Here is a 12,649-nt window from a genome sequence, read left to right on the forward strand (position 1 = left end):
TAAGGGATAACACGTGTTATGAACTCATATAAACTGAGGCGACTGTACTGGATTTCAAGTACTTGCCTTCAGCAAGTACTTTATGACATGTCCTCCTTCAAATGAGGCTTGTGGAGAGTACTTAACGGTAGGTACTGGCAAAGCTCCGCCCCTGGCATTGCTAACATCCATGAGCAACGGTAACCACTCACCATCAGGTGGGCCACATGCTCGTCTGCCTACACGGGCAAATAAAAAAAATAAAAAAGGTAGATGCTCACGACGAACCACGAACAACTTCCACGATGATGGGATAAATAACATCGTGCAATAAACATTAAAACCGCAATGTGTATTTCTAATAAATATATTTTATTTCTTAATAATACGAATATAAAAGTTTTATTGAAACGAAAAATCTCTTTCGATATTTAAAATTAACCCTCAAACCGGCACCCGGTTTATGGCACTTGTCTTTATCATCGACCTCAAGCTGTGAGACAAATAAAGTGGGGTGTTGAAAGTAAAATATCCCCACGTTTTTACTAGAGTATTATTAGCATATTGGTCGACTGCGGGGGATCGGTTTTCCACCCTTGCTTGATAAATTCATCTCTAAATAAATAGGTTGGACTTGAAAAGGTTTTCTACATTCTCTTTTTACTGGTGGCATGCTGTGGCTTTATTGGTTTGGGTCAACAGATCTACTAAATCCATAGACTGCTTCAAAGCAGAAACAGATACCTGATGGCAGCGTCTACCAGTACATCCTACCACAATAATGAACCTACTTGAAAATTTTTCAGGATTTCTTACTACGCAAAGTTATTTGTTGATAATGGAAAATTGTGATATGTTAATATGTATTAAAAAACAATTAGTACCTGCCCACGGAAATCGAACACCGGCATAGTAACATTATTTGTTACGAGCATACATTTATATATTTGATTTAAAGTTAATATTAATTTCAACTTGAACCAAAATACTCTATAAAAATCGTCTAGGCGTATGGCAGTACAAGAATAAAAACACTTCTTCAACAAAATAAACCTAAATTTTCGTTATTTGATAATAAACATAAAGAAAAAAACATCTGAATGTTGCCACTACTAAATTTTCTTCCATAACAATAGGGTAAAGCCGAGATAGATGCCCCACTTTTTGAAATAGTCATGTAATTTTGAAAATATTAATTTTATACGAATAATTTCCATTAATGTAGTTAGCTCAATCCTTTATGTTTAATTAGTATACATTTTTTTAAACCTATCAAATACAGATTTTGCAGAAACTCGTTTTTCGTAGAACCTTTTTTTGGAGGATAGATGCCTACCTGTATGGATAGTTGCCCCACCAAGAAAATACTGAGTAGGATAGATGCCTGCAGTGCAGGATAGATGCCCTATATACCGTGTAAACGAAAAAACCAATCCAAATATTAAGAAGTTCTATTCCTAACAGAGCAATTGTCTCCAAGAAACATGGGTCATAATAATAAAAAATATTTTGTATTTTTTAAGTCTTTCAATGTTTATAATTAAAAGATAATTCTCATATCACACAAATGATCATAATTAAATTTTTAAAGCGTTAAGTAAGCGTAAGCTAAACTACATTTTTTTTAGTTTCAACATGCATTATCCTATTTTTTTATTAAATTAAAATTTACAAATATTTATTTAACAAAAATATAAATTCTTAATTGTTTATAAAATATTCACATTAAGTGTCATGTGTACATTGCAAAATCATATTTTTTTAATTAAATTAACAAAATACAGATATCTTTATTATTTTGTCAAATTGAAGTTTAACTGGATAGTGCTTTCAATTTTCCACATCTTCTACATCATTTCTGAAAAACACGTTTCATGTAGCTAGTTCTGAAACATTAAACATTGAATCCAGTCGGATTGCGACTTCGTATTTTTATAGTTTTCAAAACATTCAATGCAGATATATTTACATGCGTTTTAGGTTTATCCCTTAGATTTCTTTAGGGGCAAATCTATTGTTTTATTTCCTTTCATTTTATAGTTAAGTGGATTGTCTTCATATTCGCTGCTTGAACTGTAAATCATTTATTTGTGTTTTATGTTTTCGTGCCATATTTCAGTATTCACTGCTTGAACTGTAAATCATTTATTTGTGTTTTATGTTTTCGTGTCATATTTCAGCTATATTCTGAAATGGCAGAGTATAGAGGGATAGATGCCCCTAAAGGCACCTATACCCCAAAAAATCAGGGCAACTATCCTTTTTGATAAGGATAGATACCCAAATTTTTTGTAAATAAATTATAAACATAATAGCATTTATTTACACCTAGATGCAGACTCAATGAACCTATATATTCACGTAGTAAAAAATATAATGGAATTTTACACTAATTATAAAGTTATACCACGCTAAATATTAACCTTTAAATCTTTGACGTGTTCGTGAAATTCCGCGCGGAGAAAATTACATGCACGAGGAAAACACTTCGTCACCACGCGATTCTCAAATGGTACATAAGGTATATGGTGACTGTGGTTCCTACTTCTTCAATAAATTTTTTGTTATGAGTGCGGGAAGTTAGGTTTTTAGAACATGAGGCATCTATCCCGCTGCGGCATCTATCCAGGTTTTACCCTACACTAAATTTAGCAGAAAAAAATGCGTAAACTCTTAACAAGAGCGTTTAAGATTTTCGAGAGCTGAATAAAAATTACGTTATTCATGCGTGCGTTTCGCATGTGGACCCTTCGCTGACCTCTGTCCGAGGGTGAGCAGCCCTCATCTTGCATTCCAACTTCAATCCGAGCTTCGGAGGGGGACGCGTTTCGACGCTATTGAGAATCGAACTAATGAAAGATTGTAGTATATGTACACCTACATTAGCATGAGCGTCATATATCCTCCCCGATACCTGAAGTCAAGAAACGAAGCTGCTGGAAGTCCAGATTGTAAAGCTATTGGTACAATTCGATACTTAAGTAGTCGTCGTGGCCTAAAGGATAAGGCGTCCGGTGCATTCGTATCTATGCACCGGTGTTCTAATCCCGCAGGCGGGTACCAATTTTTCTAATAAAATACGGACTTGTTCATGATTGACTTCCACGGTGAAGGAATAACATCGTGTAATAAAAATCAAACCCGCAAAATTATAATTTGCGTAATTACTGGTAGTAGGACCTCATGTGAGTCCGCACGGGTAGGTACCACCACCCTAAAGCGGTAAGGCGTTTCGGTTTGAAAAGCAGGGCAGCCGTTGTAACTTTACTGAGAGATTAGAACTCATATCTAGGTGGGTGGCGTCATTTACGTGGTAGATGTCTATGAGCTCCGGTAACCACTTAACACCAGGTGGGCCGTGAGCTTTTCTGTCCATCTATGCAATAATAAAAAAATAAAAACTTAAACTGGTGGTTTCGAACTAAATGAAACTAATTCGGACCCTATGATGATTTGGAAAACATAGCTAATGTCGTTTCCCATAACGTAGAGAAGAACTTCCACCGAACGAATATGTTCATTCAGCAGACCGCAAAGATTTTCTACGTATTCAAAATACATATAATGTAATTATTGTTAACGCGATTTAAGGCTTTTTTACAGATGTTTCTATTCAAAAATACCCCTACAAGAGTCAAATTTTCATTAGTCTTCTTACTACTACTCAGTAAGCGTATTAAATAGTTATAAAGGGAATCTATTATTAATTTGGTGTTTAGAGGTGCGGTACATGCATGCTTTGCCTCGAAATAAATAACATAAAAGCAGACTACTAATTCAGAATTGAAGTAAAATGTATAAGGGATTGATTAGAGTTCACTTCATTGAAAAATAAATAACTTCATCTGATACTTGTATACATTTTTATAGCCCTTGTAGGCAGACGAGCATACGGCCCATCAGGTGAATGGTTACCGTCGCCCATGGACTTCAGCAATGCCAGGGGCAGAGCCAAGCCGCTTAAAGACGATTCCTTGTCTTTCTGCTCACTCACTCACATTCTATTCCCGCATATAATATTCAATAATTTATCAGCATATATTAGTAGGTTTATGGCTGTGATCCTTCGTGGGATCAATCCTGTTACTTCCTACCTAACTCCCTCTCCTTTTCTCAGTCCTGTTGTGAACTGCCTCGTTACTACCATCTTGCCTATTTTGGCCGAGAATCAATCCCTCAGTTCGAAGTGGAGTTTAAAGTTAATACTTAGTCTTCATGTTGCAAATTGAGCATTTCTTATGACCACGAAAAATTCACGGTGGTTTCTATGCGCTTAGGTAACCGTTTAACACCAAGTTGGTCCTAAGCAAGTGGACCTATCTACGATAGTGATAAGACAAAAATAATAACTTCAACGCGCAAACCTTAGAAAATACTTATATCCTCAACACATTTTCAAAGTAACGTTTTATTACAAGATAACGCTTCGCGCTGGTCTCGCGGCGTACCTCTGTAATGAACGCAGTTTAATGTCACCCAGCTTTATGTGCATCCAGCCATTAACTCTGATATTGCAACTCCAATCTTGGCCGTGAGCGTGTTATGCTTTTACCGTTAAAATTGTTAGCTCTGATCAAGATGATGATCTTATAAAACTATTTTTCATGACGGCTACACGAAGCTGCCCTGAGTTCATAGCTCTGGAATAAACTCTACGGTGATTCCTCATTGCCCCATAGATTATATAGCAACCACGCTCAGCTGAGCTGAGAGCACGTCTGTTCTCAAACACTCGACGATCGCGACGAAGAGTTCGACGAGCGAACTAATCCTTAGACACAGCCCACTGAATTTCTCGCCAGATCTTCTCAGTTATCCGATAGGCCATGACGACTTCATGTGTAATTAGTGTTAGCAAATTCTCTCAGGTCGAGCCCGTGAGCTCACCTACCCGATCGGGGGTAGCAGAAATACCTAACCCCGTAGGCTACCAGCGAATATGTATGGAAACTCAAACAATTTTTTATTTTATAAAATTTTATAAATAGTGCATATTTCGGAAGGTTCATCAACTTCGGTGTTCTTTTAAATAATGCAGTTAATTATAGTGTAAATAAACAAAAACTTGTCACTATACACCCTGCTAAGTTCCGAAATCAACGTAAGCCTCCTCTGCCGTCCTAATTATCCAATTAGAAAATACACCCAAATATCAAATTTTGCTTTTAGTAAAGAAATATGTTTTTATTCATTTTAGTTTTATCACGGACCCCATTTAAAATTACACATCAAAAAAACCTAATTCATAATTTCATCTTAGGTTGAAAACACAAGATAAATTGCTTCAATTTTTTTCGGGTCCAAATCCCTCGCCGACGTCTCGGACCGCGGTAAGTTATTCCGAAGATTATGGCTCGCATAATAAACCGGATCCGTGCGGACTTATGAATAAAAAGATTGATAAAACTTTAGATGTTGGATTCTAGCGGTTTTAGGGGCTTAAGAGGAAAAACTCAGGGAATGCGAGAAAAAGAGGGAGTATTTTTTGTTTTCGAATTTGTGGACTTGTTTTTGTAATTGTGATAGTTATGTAGGTAGGTTTAACATCAATTGCAAAGAAATCGAATGAAATTACACGTGTGCCATTGTAATTACCCTGGCTGACGAACAAATGGAGAAAATAGACCCACCGTTGACATTGGCAATACGTAATTACCCAGATGAAATATGGGATCGTGTAAGTAACGTACTACGTTACTAGTACATTAGCCAACAATTACAGTTACACATTATTATGTACTACTTTTTATTCATATGCAAATATATTCGTAAAACTAGTCTGGCCATAAACACTGTTACACAAAAACTTTTCTTTTTTTTCAACTTTTTAATTATTTTGAATTTGGAACACGTATATTATTTTAAAAACTTCTTTCGATTATGCACCATTTCACATATTTTTTCGTGTTCACTATCAAATTACAATATGGAATGGGGTGTTAAAGAAAATAAGATTGCAGTGATCGCCTTGCACAAAGTGGGTATGGAGCCGTCGGTCATATTCCAGACACTTCAAAAGATCGCTATCAGCCGTATGTTCGTATATCGTACTATCAACAGATACAACAATACTTCGTCTATCGAAGATCAAAAAAGATCGGGACGGCCGCGTGCTGCTTGAGCTTTAATGCCGTTCAAGCCAGAATTCGTCGAACCCCGTTAGAAAGCAAAAAATCTTATCGCGAGAAACGAAGATTCCTGCTAGGACTCTGTCGCGTATTATAAAACAAGACCTAAAAGCTCGGTGCTTATCTGCGATACAGAGAACATGCCCTAAATCAACCTTTACAATTAAAGAGGGTGGATCTATCAAAACGCCTTCTGTCGCGATACGCAGGTGAAAGGTACAGAAATATCCTCTATACCGATGAAAAAATTTTCACGATTGAAGAACACTACAATAAGCAAAATGATAAAGTGTACGCTCACAGTTCTAAAGAAGCTGCTCAAGTGGTCGGAAAGGTACAACGTGGTCACCATCCTGCGTCAGTTATGATTTGGTGTGACGTATCTTATCAAGGAGTCACAAAATTACATTTTTGTGCAAAATGAGTGAAAACTTCAGGCAAAGTGTATCAAGATACAGTTTTGGGTCATGTTGTGAAACCTCTCAGCAATACACTTTTAAAAGTATATAACGGACTTTCTAGTTGGACTCTGCACCTGGTGACAAGGCACGAACTACCCAAGCCTGGCTTGAGACCAACGTTCCGGACTTTATAAGAGCTGAAGATTGCCCCTCATCTAGCCCAGACTTCAACCCTTTAGACTTCAAATTATGGTCAGTTTTATATCACTCGTATTTATAGTAGAACTGTGGGATAGTCTATTCATTTATTTTCCAGAATACAGTCTTAAACAATTGCTGACATACGTTGGACTTATAATAGTTATCCAACAATATTAACATTGTTGAAATAGTTACCTATAACCATCTTAGTTAACTAAATAGCAGGGTTGCACCGATATATGCGCATATCGTATATGTATATCTAGGTTTTCTATATAAATAAAAAGTAGTGTAGTATTATTTATATTTACTTCTATAATATATTTATAAAGACAAAAGTGATTGATTATAAGTCTCATCGAACAATCATTGGCCGTTTGAAAGAGGTTAGGTATAATATATTTTAATAACTATGAAGGAACACAAATGTTCACATACAGACATTGTTAAAATTGTACTGTGTCTTTTGGTTTGTCTTCTCGGCTTTTAAGTTGTTATCAAAATTTTGTCCGGGTAAACTAACTCTACCGTCACATAAATACGAAAGTCATAAGCAAACAGTATCCGCTCGCGCTAATGGCCGTATCAAGTCTCCGTATATCAATTCCATCGATCATTCACAGCTAATGCACTGACAACCCTTTAACAGCCATTGGATGTGCCCATCGCTCAATCGTCATTAAAACTCCGCAAACTTCAAGTAACGTCATCTTTATCAATTACTGGAAACATTGACGGTGATGGAAAAGCATAAGTACAGTATTTTCCGAGATTGTTATCAGAGGTCGCGTGAACTCGTTACTATCGAAGAAAAATGTACTCTCACTCGACCGTTTTTTTTCTCTACCTATTTGATGGTAGCCTAAAAGGCTATTCTGGCTACGCCCGGCCAGGTAGATGAGCTCACGGGCTTAACTTGAGAGAATTCGCTAACTTTAGCGAGGCTTACCGAGAGCTGTGCTTCGGAGAATCTACCACCGGATCGGAATCGCGACCCGCTCAGAAGATCCAGCGAGAAACTCAGTGGGCTGTGTCTGTGGGTTAGTTCGCTCGTCAAATTCTTCATTGTAATCGACGAGTTCGACGAGGATGGATGACTTTATGGTATGTGGACGTCTTTTATATACATCGGAAATGGTGATGACGTAACTAAGCTGCCGCCTACTGCTAAGGAAAACCACAGTTAACCACAGTTAAAATGTTTACCCTGCTAAGGTGGTGACTGCCTCCTCGTGTCCTCGCGATCACGATAAAGTACCATATTGACAGATCGTAAATTCCGAACTGAAATAGTCTGACCAGGATGGGGTACCGAGTACCTTCTTTAAAATTTCTAATATGTATTAAAGAGTTTTAAAATGTAACTGACTGAATGAATCGTAGTGATTTTAATAATAATAGTATAATTATGTTTAATAACGGACATACATTGGTTAAGCCTCCTTCTATCCTTGGGGACTGATTGTAGAGGGTGCGGTAGAAGAGATATCCTATAGATCTCATCCAAGATTTTTATCATTTCTATCGCCTGGTAATTGTGTCTTTCGGCAAGCAAAGGGAAGCTTTGGTCCTACTTCTAACAAAATCTGAAAAGACTCTTTAAATGTTGGGAGCTGGTTGGCTATGACCATGCACATGAACGATGATTTTCCGCAAATCATAACTAAAATCATTCTTCATAACTATTTATGGCATACCTCTATAGACTTATTCACTTCCATTTTTTACAAGCCGCACGAATCCGAGCACTCACCCTGACGCGGCACAAAAACCAATCATTTGATTCCATTAACATAAAGCCGATATATGAAATTTCCCTGAAAGCGTTGTGATTAATATTTCAGCCGTGACTTGCGGCGTCTAACCGACTGGAACAGCGGCTATCTCTCGCACACGTTCAACTATGTGTTCGTATGTGTTTACAGAACATTTTTACTCGGAAAATTTTATAATCTTTTTATATCCACATCTTCTGATTAATAGCCAGTCATAATACCATAAGTCATGGTATCATGTGCTATAATGTTTTTTGAAGTGAAACTTCTTTAGGATCGTTGTAATCTGATTTCAAACTCGATGAAATGAAAAAACGAAACGAAAATGAGATAGAACACATTATACGCGAAGTTAAAATATCAATTCACAGAGGACGCCACCTCATACTATAAAAGATGATTTACAATTATTTCTATTTAGTTTGTTATCAACAGTGGTTACTGCACGTAAATTCAACATTTCCTGAATCGCAGTGACGAGATGTTACGCAGTTGATAGGCGTTCCCGTATTTCTCTTGCTGAATCATACTTACCTGGCGTAGAGGATACCGTGATCATGCAGGCGGTTCCCCCAGGGTGAGGCTGCTCCATTACACTGCGGAGTCGTTGCTGGTTGACCCTTGCGATTATTCTTATTTTTTATAAATTTCACTTCTACCGTGTGTGACTTGCGTCTTGCACTCTTTGACACACACACACACACACACACACACACACACACATTTTTTTTTGTCCTGCAAACAACAGTCATGGTTGTGGAGTGCTTATAAAATCCCAAATATAGATATTATTAGACATAATCCATTCAAACATATAACCTATAATTTGTCACACTGAATTCCAACATTTATTCCAGTTTCTGCTCCAATATTCGTTGTGGAGCTACAAGTGGCGCGTCAGTAAGCTTATACTAACAAATTTTTGATTAAGGAATTAATTAATCCGTAATTTGTCATGGATTTACATATTTCGACAAGCCGCGGTTCATAGCGTCTGCCGACCTCCAGACACGAGATCAAAGTCTTCTATTTGTATTTACTCAACGAACGTTTTTATACAACTGTACGAGAATAGAATCCCGATGGAAGACAGATAATTCTTGACAGAAAAATTCTGTTGAAAAAACCCCTAGTACTGCTGACCTCATTTAACATAATTACATAATTTATGAAAAACGATTAAAGAATTTGCTCATCTGCTCATTTGCAACCTCGATGAAGTCATTAACCTGGTTTTAAGTGGTTACTGGAGCCCAAAGACTTCTAAAACGTAAATGCGCCACCCACCTTGAGATATAAGTTCTAAGATCTCAGTATAGTTACAATGGCGGCCCCACCCTTCAAACCGAAACGCATTACTGCTTCACGGCAGAAATAGGCGGGGTGGTGGTACCTACCTGTGCGGACTCACCAGAGGCCCTACCACCAGTAAATTATAATAATTATTGGATCTAGTAGCTTTTTTCAATAATATTGTGACTCATATCATTTTTGGTTTTTGAGAGAAGTTCACCTACATCAAATTGTAATTGTATCAAAAGTATAAAGTAGAGACGATATGTAGATTCAAGCTATATCGTATCCGCAGCGCACAGCTACGGGACAATAAGCAAAACGACAATAACAAGACGAAGCACAATAAAAGAATTTAACGTCTCACCGTGGACACGGCAATCATTCCCGAGTAATGTCCGTGCAATAACAACCTTTACGATTTATATGTATCTGTTTTATTACCATAGGGCGGTGAAATTCCATAACGAATAGGCATATTTTACAACGTTCAAGGGAATTACGATTTTTGTTTTTTGTTTTCATGTCCTCCCCTTGATAGCCACGGGTTTGTAGCCCAGAAGATATAGTCATAATAAACATGCGTAAAATCCTGACGTGGGCGGTTGTTTGTTGTTTTTGACGTTGTATTGTTTTTAGTATTAATAGTGATTGTTAAAATATAATCCTTGCGCAAAGAGAAGTATTTTTTTTTATGATTTCGAATTCGTAAATTAAAAAATAAAATTCGTAAATTAAAAAATATAGCACAATATTGCATGCTTGAAAAAGGTAGCAGGTATATTACGGCGATATTTCAACTTTGTTAAAAAAATCAGTTCTATTATTTTCTTATTTACATCATTTACATCTGAACTAGCTCACGGACCACCTGGTGTTAAGTGTTTACCGGAGCTCATAGACATCACTAAGTGAATGCTGCCATATAAGGTCTATGTCGCAATTGTATAATATACCTACTGGCTGTCCCGTGACGGCTTCGTGGCAGAAATTACTGTAGTATCTACCTGTACGAGCCGACAAGACGTTCTACCACCTCTTCTATGTACATTCTTATTTTGTAAATGAAATAACCAGAAGTTTTGAACCCTTTACAGGGGTCATCATCACGGGACGACTTGTACAAAAGTTACAAAAACTACATAATTTCTTAACCCTGTTTCAATAACTACATCTCTAAAACCGAAATCTCCGACATCACTTTTATTGAATTCCCCAGTCTCAACATTTCGCGGGAAATAATAAGTTTAACAGTCATAATATTCCGTATTACGACTAGTTTATACGAGAAGAGAATGTACTCGTTATAGTGAAATGATGTTAATAACACGTTAAAAATGACATAACTTCTGTTTGTAGCCAAGATGGCGGACTGTTATAACATGTGACAAGATATAGCAGTAACGAGTGACGGGCATCACATATAATGTCAGATTAAAATGTATGAAGCTATATGATTTTTTATTGTTTGGAATCACTAGAATTAATAAAGTATATCGACACCAGTATTCATCGTAGCACTATGGGAGATACCTATTCATTGTAGAACAATATAAAAGTGAGCATGTCTTTCGCCCAGATTTATTAATTTCTCGCGTCTGTTAAAGGCAACAGTGTTCAATATCGCTCTACAATTCTTCTCAAAAGTGCACAAAAATTAAATTGGCGTACTTTTGAAGTATTCAATTTTTATATTAATACATTGTGTGGTGGTATAATTCGATCGAGTTCTTCATATCGTACCGTTTTTTTTACGAAATGTTGAAGTTTTGTTTTTAAAAGCTAGACATACAATTTTTAGATTCTCAAAAATTAACCAAAACAAATTGATCGATTAAAAGCTTGGCTAAAGCAAATTGGTGTCTCTTTTATTTCTTTAGTTATATATAAAAATATAAGTAACGAAATATAACCTAATTTTAAATTTTATTAATATAAAAAATCCACATAATATTATTATGATTATGATGAAACAAAGTTCACGTATTCCGTAACTATGAAATGAAAGAACAATTTAAACTGCAAAATCCACACCCAAAGCATGCGACTATTACCTAAAAACTTTAATAAATTTGTAAGAAAATAAAAGCGAGCATTGTGTATTATTCAACACAAATGGAACGTAATCCGATACGATTTTAAACAAGTACAATATTATCGTTATTGTGCCCCCTCGCTGATGTTCGAATTGAACCACGCCACTTGTGAAGGGCGGAGATGATGTGAAAATTTAAAATAAATCCCCATTCAAAATGGACGCCGCGCCGGCAGTATTCTATTAAAATCGTCAGATTTGTTTAAAAAAAACTTTTATTCTCCTTAATGCAAGTGATTATGCGTCAACAAAGCCTAAAATATACTATTACATATTAACTAAACTACAATTAAATTAATTAAAAAGACTACTGAGGTTTTAAATTTAAAAAAAATAACAGTTCATCTCGTAATCTATTGTTAGAGAAAAACTTTTTAAAAGTAAAAACTTTGATCGTTTTTAGAGTTTTCCAAAGTCTAAGGACTTTCATGATCGAGGATGAATCCGGATGTTACACCCACTGCTGCGACTTGAAAAAGACAAAAAAATAAAGGGATTCAGGTCACTGAGGCTTAATTTCAGAAACATCACGCCATAAAACATACTATAATTATAATGGTTATGTAATAGTCTTTTAGTTATAATTAACAAAAGCGGAATAGACCAAAAGCACAAACATACTCGTAGTAAAAACAAACCAAACAAAAGTAAAAAATAGATAAAAATCTAATCATAAATAATAAGGTAATCATACGATCAACAAAACGCAATGTAAGGGTTATGGGTGTGTGAAATTGGCAAAACAAATATTAAATGTAAAGGCAATTTACACAAGAT

The sequence above is a fragment of the Bombyx mori genome, chromosome 12 (assembly GCF_030269925.1).
Source record: "Bombyx mori chromosome 12, ASM3026992v2".
NCBI lineage: Eukaryota > Metazoa > Arthropoda > Insecta > Lepidoptera > Bombycidae > Bombyx > Bombyx mori.